This window comes from Phaenicophaeus curvirostris, chromosome Z (assembly GCF_032191515.1).
Source record: "Phaenicophaeus curvirostris isolate KB17595 chromosome Z, BPBGC_Pcur_1.0, whole genome shotgun sequence".
Classification (NCBI taxonomy): domain Eukaryota; kingdom Metazoa; phylum Chordata; class Aves; order Cuculiformes; family Cuculidae; genus Phaenicophaeus; species Phaenicophaeus curvirostris.
The window spans coordinates 46,180,833-46,201,089 of NC_091431.1; the positions used below are offsets into that span (position 1 = coordinate 46,180,833).

Here is a 20,257-nt window from a genome sequence, read left to right on the forward strand (position 1 = left end):
AATTGCCTGTGCTCATGCTGCAGTAATTTCAACACCAGGCAAGAAATGGCAATCTGTGATTAATCCAGAAGAAAAAAAAAAGATGTAAGAACCATGTTCTGCTTTTCATTTTACCCAGTGAATCATTAATTTGAGCCACTTTATCCTACCACTGTTCAGGGTTTGAAAGATTCAGACTTAAAACTTTGACACTTTGAAGCTATGAACTCAGTTCTTTAATATGTAGTTGAAAATGTCTGACAGACTCAGAAGTGAATAGGAAAGAACAGATAGCATGAGAGATCAACATCCATTTCCTCAGGAAATCATACGAAAAGTCTTAACATCAGTGTTCTTAGTTAGTGCAGGGCTGAGAAGAGCCAGACCATTTTTATGCTTCTGTGTTTTGCCTAACTATGGTAAAAACTTACTCTTTCTTTTGATATTTTTCCATCATGGTGCCCAGTGAGAGGACAAGAGGCAATATTAGGAAATTATTAGGCAACATTAGGAAAAAATTTTTCACAGAAAGGGTTATTGGGCACTGGCAGAGGCTGCCCAGGGAAGTGGTTGAGTCACCTTCCCTGGAGGTGTTTAAGGGATGGGTGGACAAGGTGCTGAGGAACATGGTTTAGTGTTTGATAGGAATGGTTGGACTCGATGGTCTGGTGGGTCTCTTCCAACCTGGTTATTCTATGATTCTGTGATTCTAATAGGCACAGACTGAAATGTAGGAGGCTCCAGCTGAATGTCAGGGAATACTTTTTTACTGTGATGGAGACTGAGTCTTAGTACAGGTTGTCCAAAGCATTTGTGGAATCTCCATCCTTAGAGATATTCAAAAGCTGTCTCAACACAGTCCTGGGCAACCAGCTCTAGGTGGCCCTAGATGTCCCTTCCAGCCTTTCTGTGATTAACACCAGAATGCTCTAATTGTTTTTTCTAGACCCATTGAAGTTTAAAACAACATATTTTTTTGGGAAAAATAAAGGGAGAAAGCAGAGTGAACATTAGTGAAGAGCATAAACTTGCTTACTTGGACAAATGGTTCGGTATTTTTCTTGTATTATACCAGATGAACTCAAGGGGAGTTTCAAAGGTGAAAGAGATGTAGGGAAAATTTCTGTAGATACCCATATATGTACGTAAGACAGTTAAATGCATGCTATCACAGTTTATCAAGTTCCCAAGCAACATGCCAGCCCTTGCACAGTACTCTGAAAATGTCACAGAGCTCACTGTCAAATCATGTGTTTTCCTGAAGAAAAGTTTTTCTTCTGTGAGAGGAAGATAACTGAAGGGTACTGTTTGTTCTCAACAAGACCAAAAGTGTGACACACAAAATCCATGTGATAGCAAAACCAGTCCATGCCCCTTCCTTGCCTCAAGCAATGTAGGGGGGGAAATGTCAACTGCTTGAATGTTTTGTATTCTGAATTATTCTCTACAATAGGATTACAAGGAATGGAAAGAAATAACAGCTTTGTCACGGATCCATGGTGCAATCTGGTATGTAAATGCACAATGCTGCTGTTGAGCAGTTGGATAGATGAGAAGGTGAAACACCATGTCCTGGTTGTGATCTCAGGTTTTTTTACAAAATCTTATTTCTCTGAGGTGGTGCTTCTAGCTCCATTAGTGAAAAGTAATCACAATTGATATATACATCCCACAGGTGTTATCTTTTTAAAGATAACAATTCAGGAGGAAAATAGAATGAAAGAGAAGTACTTGGGAGAAACTCCAAAGAACTCAGGCCTTTTGTGATACCCAGCAACCAGTGGCAAGCCTAGGACACTGATGAATCTTGATGATAGATATGAAATGAATGCTTCTAGTGTAACTGAAAAAAAATGCTTGACATTTTAGAAAGAATAGCAATTGGGTTTGTGCTGTTGACAGTGTGATTCCATCTCTCTAGGACACGATCCTGGAATTTTTATTCATTTGTTTATTTCTTTTAATTAATAATCTGTTTTTCTTTGGCATTTGAGGCTTCCTACAGCAGACAGAGCAAAGAAACATCAGTACCTTGGCACCTAATTTAGTAAAGACCTTAGTTTTGAGTTTTACAGGAATTTCAGTAGAATCTCTCAAGTATTTCAGTGCTAAATTTACATTAACAGTAGCACAGTACAGTAAGGGTGAATAAGGAGATTATACCCTTTCAGTTGGTGTTGACAATCTTCATCTCTTAATGGTTTGGAGTAGGTCTTATCTTGCTTCTAGAGATGAACAGTTCCACTACAGGGCTGATTTGGATATTTTTGAAAAGAAACTGCTCCTCAGACCATTGCTACCTCCACTGCAGGCACTTCCAGGAAGCAACATGTTGCCCTGTAGACTGCCTTGCGCAGACACCATTAATGTGTTGTCATCCTGAAAGCCTAGTTCATGAAACCAAGTTTCTCCTTAAGTAATTTCCAAGTAAAACTGTGGTCCTTAATGTTAGACACATCTCACTCTGCTCTGTCTCTGAGCAACGTATAGTAGAAAAGGATTGGTAGTTTTAATCCTGTAGTATGTGTGCCAAGGGGATGCCACAAATGTAGTAGTGCCTGCATTCCCACACTCTGTTTTTTGAAAGAAGAAAGACTGGCTAGTTTTCTGCCAGTGTTTTTATATGCTGTGACTTTGTCTGTGATTGACTGGAGGTTCTGACCCCAGGAGATTGCCTGGGTTTATGGGGTTTTCTCCATGAAATTCAGGATGAACAACCAGTTCCATAGACTAGTAGTGTCTCTCTGCTGCACTCAGTCATGTTTATCAATTTCTTTCCTGTACATGGTGCCCCAAAATGGAAGCACAACTGTGGCACAGAAGGAAATAATCACCTCCCTCAATCTACTGTTCTTGCTCCTGTTCATACAGCCAGAGGTGTCACTTGTCTTCTTTACTGCCCATGTCAGGACATATAAAAATACAGAAACTAGTGACAAGGCATGTAAATAAAATATAGAATTTCAACAAAAAGTCAGTGGTGGAAACTACATCTACTAAACATCTGTCCATTCTTCCCCTTCTGCCCACCAATTCCCCTTCCTTTCATTTCATAAAACGAAGAGTTATTTTAAATATTGGAACACTGCAGAATACTGAAGAATAACACTTTCTGGATAAGATTGAAAAAATGTCAGAAATTTCAGGGCCTTCCTACAAGTCTTCGCCTACCCAGTTATGTCCCTTCTAATCTGTGTTCTCCAATCAAGTCCTGTAAGTTAGATTAAATATTTGAAGTAATTGTTATTCTTGTAAGACAAGAAATAATCATTTTAGGTCAGTGAGTAATGTGAAACTTGGCTTTGCAGATGAAGTGTTTCAATGACAAAAATTTCTGAAGATCGTAGTCTGAAAGCTTTTAAGTGCTATATTTTTTTCCTCTTACTATTTGTTTTTAAATGTGATCCAGCCCTTCCTCTCTTCTTTTACCCTTTCTCTTCACCCTGATAAAATAAAATGACACCCACCCCCCCCCAAAAAAAATATTCGGACACAGACTTTTTTATTTTTATAAATAAAACATTCACTCAAAGAGACTCAGAATAGTTGAAACATGGAACTAAATAGGACTTCAGGAAGTCATCTAGTCCATCCCACTCTTGTGTAACACAACTGAATATATTTGGATTCTTTTTCGTGTCTTATCTATTCTCTGTTATCTCTGAGTTTTCATATTCTTCCTATAGACTGTTTCTATGCTTAAGAGGCTACAATGAAGTTTTTTAACCTACTACAGAACTTTGTGTTTCTGTAAATTACATCAATTATTACATGCCTTAAGAAGGAAAGGAATTTATTGTGTCTTTTTTATCCCAACGTATGGATTTGAGGGCCATTCTCATGATCTGTACATTTTGTCTTCTAAACCAGAAAAAAAAATTTCTTTTTCTTTAGGCTGTGTTTTTTTAACATTTCTCATTTTTGTTCTGCTTAATTCTTTGCAACATATATACCTCTTCCAGTTAATCATTATCTCCTCTATCCTATAACAGCATAGAAAGACATCTACTTTTTTTTAATATAGGGTTGCATTTCAGATTCTTAGTCAGTTTGAAGTGCTGTAGCTGTAGGTCTTCCTCTGTAATTCAGCAATTGTTCTCTACTCTGTATGTGTGTATTTTGCTTTTTACTTCTGATATTTAGGACTGTGATTCTCTCTACTGAACTCTATTATTCATGTTACTTTCCTCATTTGTCAGGTTTACTTATTTATCAGATTCCAGCCCTGCTCTGTAGAGCACATGCAACCCTTTCGCTCAAAATTATATTCATGTACTCTTGCTTTCACATCCAACTCGATAACTGAACATACTAAACACTACTTCCCCAAGCTAAACGTCTGTGTGGATATGCCTCTTCCTACTAGATTGTGATAGCTGCAGCCTGTATGTGAGGTGACAGTCTCTACCTGCTACATCCATGCTTCGTGGTAAGTTAGTTTAGACTATTTTCCCTAGTTTGCTTAATGTGGTCGTGTGGGACTGTATTGAAGGCATACATAGTCAAAATGCAACTTCAACATCAAACCAGTATGATAATGGTTTGTGGTGTGATTTGCTTGTAAAATAATTATTTCCTTCCTCAGTTTGAAAGTTTCCTATCCAAAACTTCTGTCATTTTATAAATCCCACCAATACTGAGTTTGGAGCAAATGAAACTCTTCCATATGTCCTGAAATACTGCATGATGCCCAATATAGTCACAACACTATGCCATCTTCTTGACACCTTCTGTTTTGAAGTTTCAGGAAATGGAAGGAAGGGTACAGTAATGTTGACTTTTCTGGTTTAGTATTAGTCTGGCTTCCTCCTTCTTTTCTTTGTTGGAGTTGATCTAAAGTAATTAAAAATCCAGCTGATAGTACTAGAGTGGCTCCTGCCATGTAGAACCTGCTCCGTAATCTCCAGCCACGTCCAATATCAGACCTGGAGAGAAACAAATAACAGCAGTGTGATTGATAGGAGACAGGCTAATATAAATTGGCTCAGCAGTGTGACTATCCTCTCACAAAGGTATTATGCTGGCTACATACCTGTCTTGCAGATTTCTACATCATGACTGCATTGGAAAGTTTGTCCATAGAATCATAGAATCACAAAATAGTGTGGGTTGAAAAAGACCTTAAAGATCATGCAGTTCCAACCCCCCTGCAATGGGCAGGGACATCCCGCCAGACAAGGCTGCCCAAGGCCCCATCCAGCCTGCCCTTGAACACCTCCAGGGATGGGGCAGCCACAGCTTCCCTGGGCAGCCTGTGCCAGGGCCTCAATACCTTCATTGTGAAGAAATTACTCCATATTTAGAGTAATCCATAGACCTTTTTCCAATCTAACATCAGTCTTGCTAGCAAAGGAACTTTGAATCCAAATCCCTTCAATTTACTCTTAACATAGGAGAGGACAGCTCAAGAATCACTTACGGTTCCTTCCTCTTCCATACCCTATTGTTAGCTTACGAAGTACTCACAGAGGGGTCGCACTGATTCCCAGGGAACCAGTACTAGTGAACAGCCACTGTGTATGTGTCTTGTTATCTTTGTATTTCACTCAGATCTTCCCAATAAGCTTTTGATGCTACTGTTCTGTCTCAAATTCTCTATGAATCTTCCTGGTTCCTACATTTTCAAGAATGAATTAAAATGCTCCAGTAGTCATTCTGACCCATTTGCACCCTGTTAATGGTGTTATTACCAGAAAGGTCACTATAGTGCATTTGCAGTGGTCTTCAGATGTGGACTGAGATCCTCATTTTACAAGTCACATTGCTATTTTTTTTTTTTTGCCACATCACTTTGTAAAGTCCCTACGGTTTGCAGCTTGTTTGTCTTGCATTTTTCCAGGATGACTTTGTCTCATTGCCAGCCTATAAAACCATGTGCTGTCTCATTGTCTGCTCTCTGTTCTCACTGTTTTATGTGCTGCCTTCACCATTTATTATATTGGTTAGCTCACATGCTGTCTGAAAATAGCAGGCATCTCTGTGAATATTTTCTGAAGGTTCGTGTAGCCTCCAAATGCTTCAAGCTGCTCAATTTGACCTTCTATAGAAACCCTCCTGACAGTACTAGAATTTATGCAGCATAACTAGTCTCAAATTTCATTTTCTTCTCTGAAAGTAAGGATCTGCTGCTTGTCTCAAAGGTACATTTTCAAGAAAAGGCAATGGGAGTCCATCATATGGGAATCTGTGGGGTTCAGGAAGCATGGACACCACCATGTGAACCCTGCCATTCTTCCCTACTTTCATGTTGAACAAGTATTTCTAAAACCACAGAGAAGAGGGGGAACAAGTTATTTTGGAGAGAAATTAAAACTACTCTTTGTTTTTAAATGCTCCTTGGTCCAGATACACCTGAGCTAAAAAGGGGAAATTTGGCTCCAGCTTCCTATTTTTTCTATTTGGGTTCCCATTCCTCTGTCTTCTTGTAAACTACATTTGGCAGAGTATCATCTTAACTTACTAGCAAGAGGAGGCCCAACAAAACCTCCAGTGCTTCGAGTGAGCATGAAAAGCCCTAGAGCACTGTCAAAATCTGGCATGCCTACAACATCTGCTAGCACTATAATGTGAACGGCGACTGTTGTGCCAAAGAAGAATCCATAGAAGCCAGTGAATATTGCCAAGGACAGGTAGCTGTTAGCCAGCGGCAGCAGCATCAAGGAAGTGCTGATCAGTGTAATTGTCATTGTCAGCAAATGAACAGTTTTTGTAATGTGGAGATTGGCATACCAGCCACATAGCAGTCTGCCTGTGAAGTCCACCATAGCCAAAATGGATAGGAGGGATTCAGTCCATCGTTTGTTTATTCCCAGTCTGTAGCTAAGTGGAACTAAAAATAAGGGAGGAACAAAAAAACTCATAGCAGCTAATATGCAAAAAATAACATAAAGAACAAACACTCGTCACTTCACCAGCGTCCAGTTGAAGGTTTTGTTTGTGATGGGAAACTTACCTTCTCTGTTTATCCTAGATGCACTGTTTCCAGGTGGTGTCTCAGTTTCAGAATGGATAGCCTCAAGGTGGCAGCTGCTTGCCAGGAGTCGCATCAGCACTCCACAGACACAAATATTGAGTTGGATGCCACCTATGATCAAGACAGCACCTCTCCATCCATATTGACTAATTAACCACTGGAAAAATGGCCTAAATGTGAATGTAAAGGCACATTCTCCGGCACTGGCAACAGCATTGTCCAAAGCTCTCTTCTTGGAGAAATAATGGTTAACAATGCTAATGGCTGGTGTCCATGAAAAGGAAATCCCAAGTCCTGAAAAACACTAATAGAAATAGCACCAGTTAAACACTATTGAGGCATTTTGTGAAGGTGGAAATTAAAGCAGCCAGTGCCCCTACATCAGCAAAGTTAAAAAATCACCAAGAGAAAAACATTTTTGTTCTTAGCAGAAGAATGGGCTTAACTGCACTACATGCAAGAGTATATTTGTCACCTGTGTTCTGTAAGAATAAGTTTTACATTCCAGTAAAAGAAAGCAGGATCATGAAGTACACCTTCTTATATTCTTACTGTGGTAAAAAACAAAAAAGTTGGTTTGACAAGTTTGCCACTGGTCGAGAAATCATGTGGCCATGTAATTGAAACTACACAGATCTCAGAGTGTTCTTGCTGTTACAATTAAGTCTGGTACTAGATCAGATTGCTGTGTTAAGATGAGCTGTGTTCAGGGTAGAAAGTCAGGGAGGATGTGAAGCAAGCTGGTGTACTACTTCTACTTGCTCTTCATTTTCTTGCCTGACTGCTTTGAGCAGGCTTCAAACCTGCTCTCATTTACAGTGATGCTAATGGCTCCCTAGAAAATATTTGGCAGCCCAGGACTGCCAAATGGCCCAAATTCCAGACATTTTCTCAGGCATCCAGCGTGGAACCGGGAATGGTTTATTTTATTCCCTGCCAGCTTCGTTTCCTGTTCCAGGAAAATCTAGTAGCTGTTGGAGACAAATTTCTGGCCTGTTTTCACCTGGAGAAGAGCAAAAGATTGGAATCAACTGAATTCCACAGCCTGGCCCTGTATTCAATAATAAGAGTATTTGATAGAAAGCATAAAATTTAGGATCTCTACATCCTTCTACTTCTGCATCCTCAAGGTTATTAAAACCTTTACTCAGAAATGTTGGCTTTGAGTAAAACAACTCTTCATTTTCTGGTTGTGCAAAATTTACAGGTGAAAATTGCTAGCATCTAAATATTCACTTTCTTTCTTGCTGCAAGTTCCTACCACAAATTCTTAATGCCAGAGTGGGACAAGAGGGAAACGATCTTTAAAGAGGGTTGATGATTCTAGTTGCTCATAAAATCAAAAGAGAAACCAGATTTTAAAATTCCTGCCATTAGCACCCTTAAATAAGAGCTCTGAGTTGCTGGTGAAATAAATCCATAAATCCATGAAGTTGTACTCTGAAGGAAGCCAGTCGTTGCATACATCCAGACCATGTTGAGTCCAAGAAATCCCAGTGCCATTCCTGAAAAAGCCATGAGTCCTCTGGTGATCACAACTGCTCGATGGGTGTATTGTACACATAGTGAGCTGGCAACAGGGGCTGGATCTGCAGCAAAACAGGAGAAAGATAAATGCATTAGGAACATTAAGCTGATTGACAGGACCAAACAATCAAATAAAGCATTTGGAGGAGAAATACCCTTTTAGTGTTAGCCTCAAACAGCCCAAGTTCTGCTGGACTTGGGGATCAGTCAAGATTTTAGCAACGGGTCCTTGCTGATAGGGAAACAACGATCCCTGCAGCACAGATTTTGAAACATTCAAAATTGGAGGACTTTTTTAAAGGGAAAGCACATTTCAGTACCTTCCTTGCAGAAAAGCTCTGCTGAATTTCATGTAAGGGTATAGCTAGCAACATGCTAGAACATAATACTGTAGCCTTTTAACAGAAATAGAAACCCCAGCTGTAGAACTTCTAGGATAATCTAGAAAAATTGTAACATTGAGGGTGTATTAGTAATAAGGCCCACATGAAAGCTTTCTGAAGAAAAATAATCTTTATTTTCTAGAGCTCTGCAAAATCATCTGTTTATGGAATAGCAAATATTTTATAAAGGACAAAAAACTGAGGTTTATTTTGTGGTAATAACTATTCTAAGAAATCTGCAGTTCATTTCTTGACTCTTTATTTCAGTGATACAGTTTTTCTCATCAGACTGCAGGAACTCTTCAACACATAAGGGCAAGGTTGCACAAGATACAGCTCTGACTTGGTCCAGCAATTCCAAAAAAACAAAGCACGGGTCTCTAGTCACTGTCTAGAAGCACCAAAAATGCTAGGGATATTTTTGCTTAACTAAGGATCAGTTATACTGCCTGGCTGTTTTGCCATTTGCAAGAGAGAGTTAGGGTCAAGGCCACATTTCTCGTGGAAAGATACTCTGTTTTGTGGGCATAGTTCCAAAACTCACTTACAGAATTTTTTTTTAAAATAACTGTGGCCACTAGAGGGATCCCAAGTAATAAAAAAGCAAAATTAAATTCGGTTAACAAGGACAAGCTGAAATAAATGGGGAAGCAATGAAAAGAAGGCAGTCAGCAAGGGAGTTTTTATAGGAGTTTGTAGGGGCAGGCTGTTGTACATTCACCTGTGTTCAGTAAGGCAAGAATGAAGAGAATTTGTAGCTAGCAAAAGTGAAATAAAACCTGGTAGAGAGATATTAATGGCTGCCAAATCTGCAGGACTTACATTGTCTGGCAGCACGTAAGTGGCAGAAATTACATAAACCCCAAATGTCTCATCAGTATTTACAGCAAAAAAGTTATTATTTTATAAACACGTAAAAATGATACCAAATTCAGTCATGGACTGAAGTAGTGGAAAGGATGAGACAGGATAAAGCACATATGGTTGGAGAATCATATATACATGATGAACAGAAGAAGAGACAAATAGGCTCATGATAACAAGAGAGATCATGTACGTGCTTAAAGACAAGAGAAAGATGTGCAGTTGTAGCAGAAATACTGCCAGAAATAAATGTTATTGGTAGAGAATGAGGAGAAGATATAGGCACAAAATGAACATGGAGTAGGAGAAGGAAGAAAGAAGCCAGCCATAGAACTGGAAATGGAGAAGATGGCTACAATCCTGAGTCTGAAAGGACAAATGGTAAGAAACAGAAAACTTACAAACAATAGAGAGGGATCATAATTACAATGCAAAGAGAAAGGTGGTGGGAGATGCACATCAGTGCTAAGAGAAGGCCTATGCGTGTGATAGGGAGGATCCTCGCCATGGTAAATTGAATAGCCTGTTGCAGATGCAAACCCCAAAAGTAGAATCATGTGCTCTCCTTCCACACAAGACATAGAGCTGCTGTTGAAAGGATCCAAATGGGAAAAATGAATAATTTACTGATCAGCCTTCTTACTGAGCCAAATGACACTGAACGTTTCCCAGAGGAACATACTAAGAAAGACTAAGCCAGGCCAGGAAATATGCTCAGAGAACTAGAGGCTCAGATGATTTTCAGCAGAAAGTCCCTATAAATGAAGCAAAGGCAGGAGAAAGTAAGGAAAATTACCTAGTGACCCAAGTAATTATAAATAACTACGCAGAAGGGGTTCAGAATGTTTGGCCACCAAACTGCATTCACTGAAGGATGATTATGATCACAGGATTGCAAAGGATGAAAAACAATTTCTGTTGAAAATTATAGCTGCTTTCTTAGAAGTAGGTCAGCTTCACACCCGTCTAGGCAAATACAGTTTTACTGGTTTATACTTGATATTATTATTTAATATGCTCTATCCTTGATACATTCCTATATAATGTAAACATACATGGAAAAAATAAACAGAACAAACAACTAACACAGGACTTTGAGTTCTTTTATCCTCCTGTATTGCCTTTTTTCTTATTAATATTATATGCCTGAATGACAAAATACTGTCACAACAGGTCAGTTACAAGTTTGGTTTATAAACCAAATTGATACATTCCCATTTGTTCATTTCCATAATCAATTAAGTAGGTGGAAAAGCAGGTTTTTCATTGATTTTTCAATTAATTGTTTCTGCCAGAATGAAACAAGCTCTGATTCTGCAATTCAAGCATCAAGGGTAGCAGTTGAGGGAACTGATAAAATCTTTTCAGCCCATGACTTGCTTTATCTTTTTACTTTAACTTTAAATTACTGTTTTGTTCTGGATATATTTTTTCAAAGAAAGATCAGCTGCTCATGATCTTTGGAAGTACTGTAATTACGTGCAATAATATTAATAGCTGTGGGCTGAGTAGGATGCATATAATTATATACTATCCATGCAATTAAGCATCTTCGCAAACAAAATTGTGATAACATTTATTACGTAAGGATATTTACCTATAGCAATTATATGTCTATATGAGAATATTTAGAGTGGACTTGACAAATTTTGTACAGTTCCTGCCTGCATATTTTTTGAATCCTTAACACAACAGTGATGGACCATCCAGTTTACAAGGACACAAAGGATTCTGTAAACAACTAAGATAAGAGTTAAATGCAATACGTTTGATTTTGTTTTCCTCCTTCATTTGATGAGGTGTTATATCTGACCTGATTCCATAGCTGGGATAGTTCACTCTCTCTTCCCATATTCTCTGTTTGCATGTTCTTGTCTTCCCAATGGTCTTTATGAGCGAACTGAACTGTTTTTGATTTTTAACTCACTGAGTTTCTATTAGATCAATGACTTGGAATCATTCTAAGGTGGGGGGAAAGGAGAACCCAAGCTGGCAATATATGGAAGGAAGGTAGATCTTGGTGAAGACAGAAAAAAGTGGGGGGAAATCAGGACTGAGGGTCACCATTTTGGTAGCAGATGCCTAGGCAGGATCACAGCTCTCATGTCTTAAAGCACTTTGAAAAAGTGCCAGTCAGTGTGAGACCACAAACTGGTTTAAGAGTTTGATCCAAAAAGCTCTGCAGTATTTAGGATTGTCTCCAAGGAGTTTGATTCAAAGCTTCTAGGAAAACTGAATCATGTTGTTAACTTGTTTAAGGCAACCAGGTTCCTCTGTGTATATACAGTCCTTATGAACCCGTCCCATGTCTGAGGCATGGATAGATTTTATGACAGGGAGCAAATGCCAATTTCCTGTAAAGACATAAGAAGTAAGTATTGTCCTTAAGTGTTTTCATTTTGTGGTGTTTTTTAAGGAAGCTCTCCAAAATTTCTCGAGCAGTAAAGACATTGAAATAAAGTGCTAGAGGAGTACTTCTACTTACCTCCTAAATGGAAGATAGCAAAAGTAATTGATGTGATCCAGGAAGTGGTGCTTACAAGTTCATCAAAGCGCTGTTGGATTTCAACAAAGAATAAACCAAAACTCTTGAGGACAGCAGCAGTGAGGCCCATCACCATGAAGGCTGACACCACCACAACCCATCCATAGCCACTATCTGGTGGATCGCTGCTTTTGGCCTGCATCTTTTCCGAGTCTCAGGTCTCTTCTCAGCTTTTTTTGCTGGGATGGTACAGATGGTGATGAGGATTTTTAATAGATCTGCAAATCAGTAGAAGGTCTAGTGTTAAAGAAGTAAATAAAAATAAAAAAATAAAAAATAAAAAGAACAAACAAAGAAAGTAAAAAATTGAAGAAAGGAGAAGTATTCAGATAAAAATGGCATAAAAAATAAGCATGCAAACGTGGAAAAAGGAAAGAAGATGATGGGAAAAGAGACGACACAGACCTAAGACTTCCAAAGACAGGCTCAGAATTCTACTTATTCTAGTAACTTCAAGAATCTTATTCCAACCACTTTTCAAATTACTACATTATAGTAATCAACTACAAAATTAAATCCCTGACACAATACCGTATTTTCTAACATTCTCTAGGCATTGCAATAAATTTCACAAACTTCAAAGCCATCAAGGCAGTTGTTTGTGCCCATCAGCTTCTAATCATAATTGTGTGTATGGATAAAGCATAGTTATTTTTGCTAAGCTGCTCCTTCAATTGGTGTGAGTAGTATGACAGAATAAAAAAAAGTAAAGATTCCTAGCTTTAAAAAGGCAGGGATTTTGTCAGTTTTGATCTTCTGAGTATTCACATAAATAAAAGTAAATGACAGCTCCTTCAGTTTTCTGGAAGTCTGAACCTAGTGTATTTTCCATTCCTGAAATGGCAGTCTCTCAAACAAAGATTTCACCCTCCATTTAGCAAATAACCAAATGGCATTTAAAAACAAAAGAATTTAAGTTGCTTTAGGATCCTCTCAACCTTGATATTATCTATTTAATCATTGCAGAACTGCCAGAAATACTGCAAACCTGGTTTTCAATTTGTGCTTTGTCTCCAAAATCCCATGTTAAGTGGCAACTTTGACTAAACAGTAGGAACGTACAAACTCAGTATTAACTCTTGCTGTTGTTGTTAACAGCACTTTAATTTGGAACCATAACAATTATTCCTTTGTAATTCCAGTGGCAATAGGTCTTCCCCCTACATAAACAGGATGTATGTGATCTCAAAAATGGAATTCATAGAATCATAGAATCACCAGGTTGGAAGAGACCCACCGGACCATTGAGTCCAACCATTCCTATCAATCACTAAACCATGCCCCTCAGCGCCTTGTCCACCCATCCCTTAAACACCTCCAGGGAAGGTAACTCAACCACCTCCCTGGGCAGCCTCAGCCAGTGCCCAATGACCATTTCCATGAAAAATTTTTTCCTAATGTCCAGCCTAATCCTCCCCTGGCAGAGCTTGAGGCCATTCCCTCTTGTCCTGTCCCCTGTCACTTGGGAGAAGAGGCCAGCTCCCTCCTCTCCACAACCTCCCTTCAGGTAGTTGTAGAGAGCAATGAGGTCTCCCCTCAGCCTCCTCTTCTCCAGGCTAAACAACCCCAGCTCTCTCAGCCTTTCCTCATAAGGCCTGTTCTCCAGCCCCTTCACCAGCTTTGTTGCTCTTCTCTGGACTCTCTCCAGAGCCTCAACATCCTTCTTGTGGTGAGGGGCCCAGAACTGAACACAGGATTCAAGGTGCGGTCTCACCAGTGCCGAGTACAGAAGGAGAATAACCTGCTGGACCTGCTGGCCACGCCGTTTCTGACACAAGCCAAGATGCCATTGGTCTTCTTGGCCACCTGGGCACACTGCTGGCTCATGTTCAGTTGGCTGTCAACCAACACCCCCAGGTCCCTCTCCTCCAGGCAGCTTTCTAGACAGACTTCTCCTAGTCTGTAGCACTGCACAGGGTTGTTGTGCCCCAAGTGCAGGACCCGGCATTTGGCCTTGTTAAACCTCATGCCATTGGTCTCAGCCCAGCAGTCCAGCCTGTTCAGATCCCTTTGGAGAGCCCCCTGCCCTCCAGCAGATCCATGCTTCCACCCAGCTTAGTGTCATCCGCAAACTTGCTAAGGGTGCACTCAATGCCTTCATCCAGGTCATTGATAAAGGTATTGAACAGGGCTGGACCCAGCATTAATTCAGCATTAAACTGGGTGTTACTCTGGTCTCTGAGGAATGTATTGGGGAACCAGTATTCGATAGGGCGCTAGACAGCTGAGCACTGCCTGTATGCTGTGAAAGTTTGGAGCTCTGTGCCAAGTAATACTGTGGACAGTAAAACATTACATGGAAATATCAGACAAGCCTGTGCTATACAAAACTATTGAGGAGTAACAAATGCTTAAAAATGGCTCCTGGGTTAGGAAGTCTCCAAGCTGCCAAGCAGTCAGAAACTGGAAAATACCACTTTTTGCTTAGTTTGGTCTTAAACATTCGCTTTTGGTCTGAACCAATATAGCCATTTTTATAGTGTGAGTAACGTGCAAAAAGCACCATGTCAGAATCTAAGTGTCCTTAGCATCTGAGCTTCTATAAATACCCATGGCTCCAGCATTACAAAGCATTTTTGTCAAAATGGGGCTTTTGCTTCCTTGCAAAGGCATCTTAATAGCCAAGCACATACTGTTAAATGCATAAGTGAAGAAGTTTATTTCCTCTTAGGAGTTTTGGACAAACTTGGAGTAATCATGCAATGCGTGGAGGACCTAGGATGTGGCTGAAGGAAGGAAACATTCCTATATTTTTCTTTTTTTTTTTTCATGGAAATTAAATTCTGAGTGGGTATGTTGTATAAAATGCAAGAAATAAAAAAAAACAAACCCAAAACACAGCACATGAAGCAGTTTTGCTTTAAGAGGGAGAATGTGAACTGAAGATAGCTAAAGACGTGCTATACTTACATTTAACTTCCCTGTGTGCATTCAGGAAAGATGAGGGTTAAGGGAATCCATACTGCTAGAAGCCTTTCAGTGCAAAGTAGCAGTCACTAGTCCCATAATTTTCCTCACAGAGGTACATGATCTCAGGAGGACCTAAAGCACTGACTGCAGTGTAGTAAGTTGGAGGAAAGAAGCCATCAGAGCCCCGTAAGGATCAGAACCAAAATCATTCTGTGTCTGAGCCATGAGCCTGGCTCAAACTTTGGATTAACATGTGGCACTGGACACATTTGCATGACAGTCATAGCCAGACAGATTAATCAGTTGCACAATGTCTCAAACAACATCTTGAAAATCTTAAAACTCAGCCACAAGGGAGGGAGGAATGCTTTGTGGTTGAGTTCTAAATAAAGGAATCTGGTTTTCATTCCTACAGTTTCTGGGTGACCCTTGAGCAAGCTGTTTGATCTTGCTGTACCTTTGTTTTCTCAGTTGTCAAATGCAGCTAATGCTTCCAAGGATGATGAATTTTGTGAGGTTGAAAACATTAATACTTGTATTAATGCTCAGATACTACAAGGAATTACACAAACTAAATCAAGCTGTAGCCATGTTGTCTTACATTGTTGGACTCAAGTGGCATCATCATGATTTGTTTTGAGACACTGAAGAACATAAAAAAGAATGCAACACTCGGGCTAAATTAGCCTGTCTAGGCAGAGTGATACTGGTATTACTGCACTCTGCACGGACGTGCCTGGGCAAAAGAATAAGGTTTCTGCCACAAGATAGACAGAAAAAAATAGTGTTACCTACCACACAGCACCCAGACTAAATGAGGCATGATAAAAATCTACTGCTTCTGACACCACCCAGTACCCTTCACCTTCATTAGGCAAACTCTGCCCTAGGAGGAGTATAAGTCAGGTCCCACTGCTCACAAGACTTAAATGAACAGTCTTTTTCCTGACCACAAAAACATCTTCTGTGTCACAGCTCAGAAGTCAGCCTCCAGTCTCTTCTAGTTATCACAGTGTTAAATGCAATTACAAAACGAAATTACTGTTTCAGTTGCATGGTTACTTAATGAGGTCGTTATCTCCCAGGAGCCCTACAGTTTTGAAAGCAGTGCAGCTACATACTGTAGAGAATTGCTTGAATGTCTGAACCAAGCAGAAGAAAGCATAGATGTTGCAATGGGTGGACAAACTTGTGACACCATGCTCTGCTTTCTTCTCGCCTTCTCTTTCAAGCTGAAGTTGACTACAGGCATGCAAATGAGAAAAAAAAATAAGCTGAAAACCACAACCAGGACCTCCTTTTGCTCCTCGTTATTGAGTACTCATAAAGGGTAAGGTTTTAATTACTTCACTTTCTCCTCTTGGCCCTGAAACTATGCTTTGAAAACAAAGGAGGAAATACCTATAAGGAATCTACCCTTTCTGTTGTGTTTGGCCACACACAAGATCCCTCAAAGAATTTAAATCCATGCCTGAAAGTATGAGTATTCTGCTTGTCATCCCACTGCCCCTTGCCTCAAAGCTTTCCCCGGCAGATGGAATGGATGTCCTGTGAGATAGGGGCTTTAATCAGGGAAATCGCAATACTATCATCTGTGCTGGGTGTGTGCATCAGCAAGAGCAGACAGCTCTGCCAGTGGTATCATTTCCCTTAATGTGAAATTTGCCAGCAAAGACATGGAGCAAAAGTGCAACCTTTATCTCTGCAGCTGGAGAGCTACAAAGGCACTTTCTGTAGCACTGGGGCATTCCTCTGTTCACACTCTACAAGTTCTCCAAGCTATTTTTGCTTTTATTAATGTCAATGAATCAGAACATTTATCAGAAAATAATAAAATAAATTATATAAAGCACACCCAGCTGCTTGCATTTTAGAGTGCCAAAAAAACATGTGCAGACTGATACTTGTGTTACTTGATTATCTTGTGTTCCATGCTCTAATTTGTTTTTTTTCAAAGGAGCAAATTAGTTTAATATATGTGCTGCACATTGTGGAACAATTTGGTGGTGGAATCAAGAAAACATTGTTGCCATGAAGTATAGTCTTCTTGTTTTCATGCAACTGGTACATAAATTTTCCCAAATAACTGCATTCACTTTTTCTTAGAGCCTGGGTGGACTCCCTTTGAGCTTCTGATACTTAGCATTCTGCAGGAACAGGTTCCCCAAGAAAACAAAAAAGGCAAGTATTAAGTTTTTCCGTACTTAGATGAAGAAATGTGACTTGTTAGTAGGGGGTTGGTTTGAGTTTCTAGTACAAGCATGGTACCATAGCTTTGATTTGTATTTAAAAAAAAAAAAGAGAGAAGAAGAAAACCACATCTGAGGTACACAAAAGCAAATCTGCCTTTACAAAGGCTGTTATTGGGACAGGACCACCAACTAAACCACCCTGAAGTAGGAACTATTCAGCAAAATTGACTACATGAAACTAAACACAAATTAGATCTTTAACAGATTGACAACTGATTGAGTAGTATAATCTTGTTTTAATTACAATATTAGAAGAAAGATAGGAAAAAAGCCCCATGGAAATAAATTTTAAAAAAGATGTGCTGAATGCTCTGAGCAGCCAATTTGAAGTTAAAAAAATAAAGTCTAGCCTAAAGAAATTACCTTATTTAGGTAACCCAGGCTTGTATGGGTTATGAAGCTCTTCCTTCACCTTCCAGTTACGTACATAAGTTGCTGAGTTGTGCTTCAGACCACCAGGTCATCTTACTCATTGTTCCTTGTATGCACTGTCAATCTGAATAAATCAATCTGTCTCATTAAGAATGTGTAAGCCGGCAGATTTTATAAGAATCCCTTCCTTCCCTCCCCAAAAGTCATTTGACTCCACCTACACTCAGAAAAACAAAGTTCTGTCCTGACAAGATCAGAGAAAGCAAAATCAGGGAAGGGTGGGGAAGGGAGGTAAATTTTACAAGATATCTGTACTGTACCTGTTATAGAATTTGACGGCTGTCTATGGTTTTTATTGATCACAAATACTGGGCCAACAAGAAAGTTCAGATGTGTCAGCCAGCCTCAAACTACCCAGTGTTCTGGGGCAGTTACTTCTAACATCTGTTGAAATATTAAATTCTTTCATGGCTTCTCTGTGATTATGCTGCTGGACAGATGATGGCTACAGCTGAGCTTCACATAGCCTGCAGCAACTACAGAAATGATAGGAAGCCATCATACAAATTATTAATATTACATTTTCAAAGTGCAGCTTCCATTCTGTCCCCATTTGAGTGGTGCCTACATTTAATTAGCTTTGGTTATTTGTGTTGCACTGGTTATTTTCACTGGATAAATGATGCATTTGTATTTTAAAGAAAACATTTAAACTGCAATTTTCCACAGTAGAGCTGTTTCTAATGTAAAATCTACTTTTCAGAACCAAATCTGGCGGTAGGTTTGTCTGCGTGTGAAGAAGGAGGTAACACAGGTACATGAAACAGAATCAGAAAGGAAAAGATTGAACACAACACAATAAAATGCACCCTAAGTAAGTTTGAGGATAACACTAAGCTGGGAGGACGTGTCGATCTGCTGGAGGGTAGGGAGGCTCTGCAAAGGGATCTGAACAGGCTGGACTGCTGGGCTGAGACCAATGGCATGAGGTTTAACAAGGCCAAATGCCGGTCCTGCACTTGGGGCACAACAACCCTGTGCAGTGCTACAGACTAGGAGAAGTCTGTCTAGAAAGCTGCCTGGAGGAGAGGGACCTGGGGGTGTTGGTTGACAGCCGACTGAACATGGGCCATGCTCTCTATAACTACTTGAAAGGAGGTTGTAGAGAGGAGGGTGCTGGCCTCTTCTCCCAAGTGACAGGGGACAGGACAAGAGGGAATGGCCTCAGGCTCCGCCAGGAGAGATTCAGGCCAGACAGCAGAAAAAAACTTTTCGCGGAAAGAGTCATCCGGCACTGTCAGAGGCTGCCCAGGGATGTGGTTGAGTCACCATCTCTGGAGGTGTTTAAAAGACAGTTGAATGAGGTGCTGAGGGGCATGGTTTAGTGTTTGATAGGAATGGTTGGACTCGATGATCCTGGGGGTCTTTTCCAACCTAGTGATTCTGTGTGATTCTCTGTGAAAACAAACCTCTCAGCCCAGAACTATGTTACTGAGTCTGAAGCGCAGTAGCATAATCTGAAGCTTTAAGTCATAAACTGTGAGCAATAGTCTTGTCTGTACTGAGGTTGGAGTAAGAAAATGAGAAAACCCAATAAGAATATGGAAATTTACTAAACCATCTGAATGGTGCAGTGAGCATAACGATCTCATTTTAGTGCACTACTCCTTCAAACTTTTTCATCCCAAAGGATATTGCAGCTGCTGTTAGAAAACTTCCATGTGGCAATGCAGAGGCAGGGTGGAAAGCAGTGATGTTCTGTGTTTCTTTGTACCACTGGCTATACTTAAATAGCCATTTCTCTGAGTCATGACATTATGTATTTTGTTTCCAGATTACATCACAGAGCAGAAGAGACAACATCTTTTAGTGTATCTCCAGGCTTAGCAAATTACAATGCAAAGCAGTAGGATAAACCCAGGTAAAATGTCCGTGGAACAGTCCTGCCCACCATTCAAGCGTGGGCAGAACCTCCAGGGGCGATGGCTGGTGTCACAGCTTGGGCCTCTGTCCCCGCTGATGCTCTCCTTGGCATGACTCCACTGGAAGCTTCAACCTCCCAGCACATTCAAAGCTCGCTGCTCCTCATGTCACGTGCCCAGAGCTCCAGGCAGGGCAGCACAACAGGTACAAAATGCCAAAATTGTCATACACTGGGGGACAAGACCCCCGAAACCCCGTTGGAGCTGCAGCTTCATGTCTGCAAGGGAGGCTTCGCCACCCTTGCCTCTGCTGGGGCAGTGCCATGACAGCCGCTGCCGATACAATATGTGTATGAGAAACACTTATTCACCGGTAAAATATTGAAAAGGAAAAAGTCTTCAAAGCAGAGACAATATTTTTATTTTACAACTCAGCGCTGAATTAGATGCCTTTCTAAATAAGGCATCCCATCTTACAAAACCCTGTAAGCCCTCAAAGAATGTTTATTTTCTTAGGTTATCCAGCCATG

The 20,257-nt window shown here is 40.2% G+C and overlaps 1 protein-coding gene and 1 pseudogene across 1 annotated transcript in view; both read right to left on the bottom strand.

The window, feature by feature from the left end:
• Positions 1 to 20,257, bottom strand: part of MLANA (melan-A) — a 93,626-nt gene that overhangs the window by 9,020 nt on the left and 64,349 nt on the right. The gene's annotated exons all lie outside the window — the stretch shown is intronic.
• LOC138733744 (monocarboxylate transporter 13-like) lies at positions 4,679 to 12,413 on the bottom strand (annotated as a pseudogene).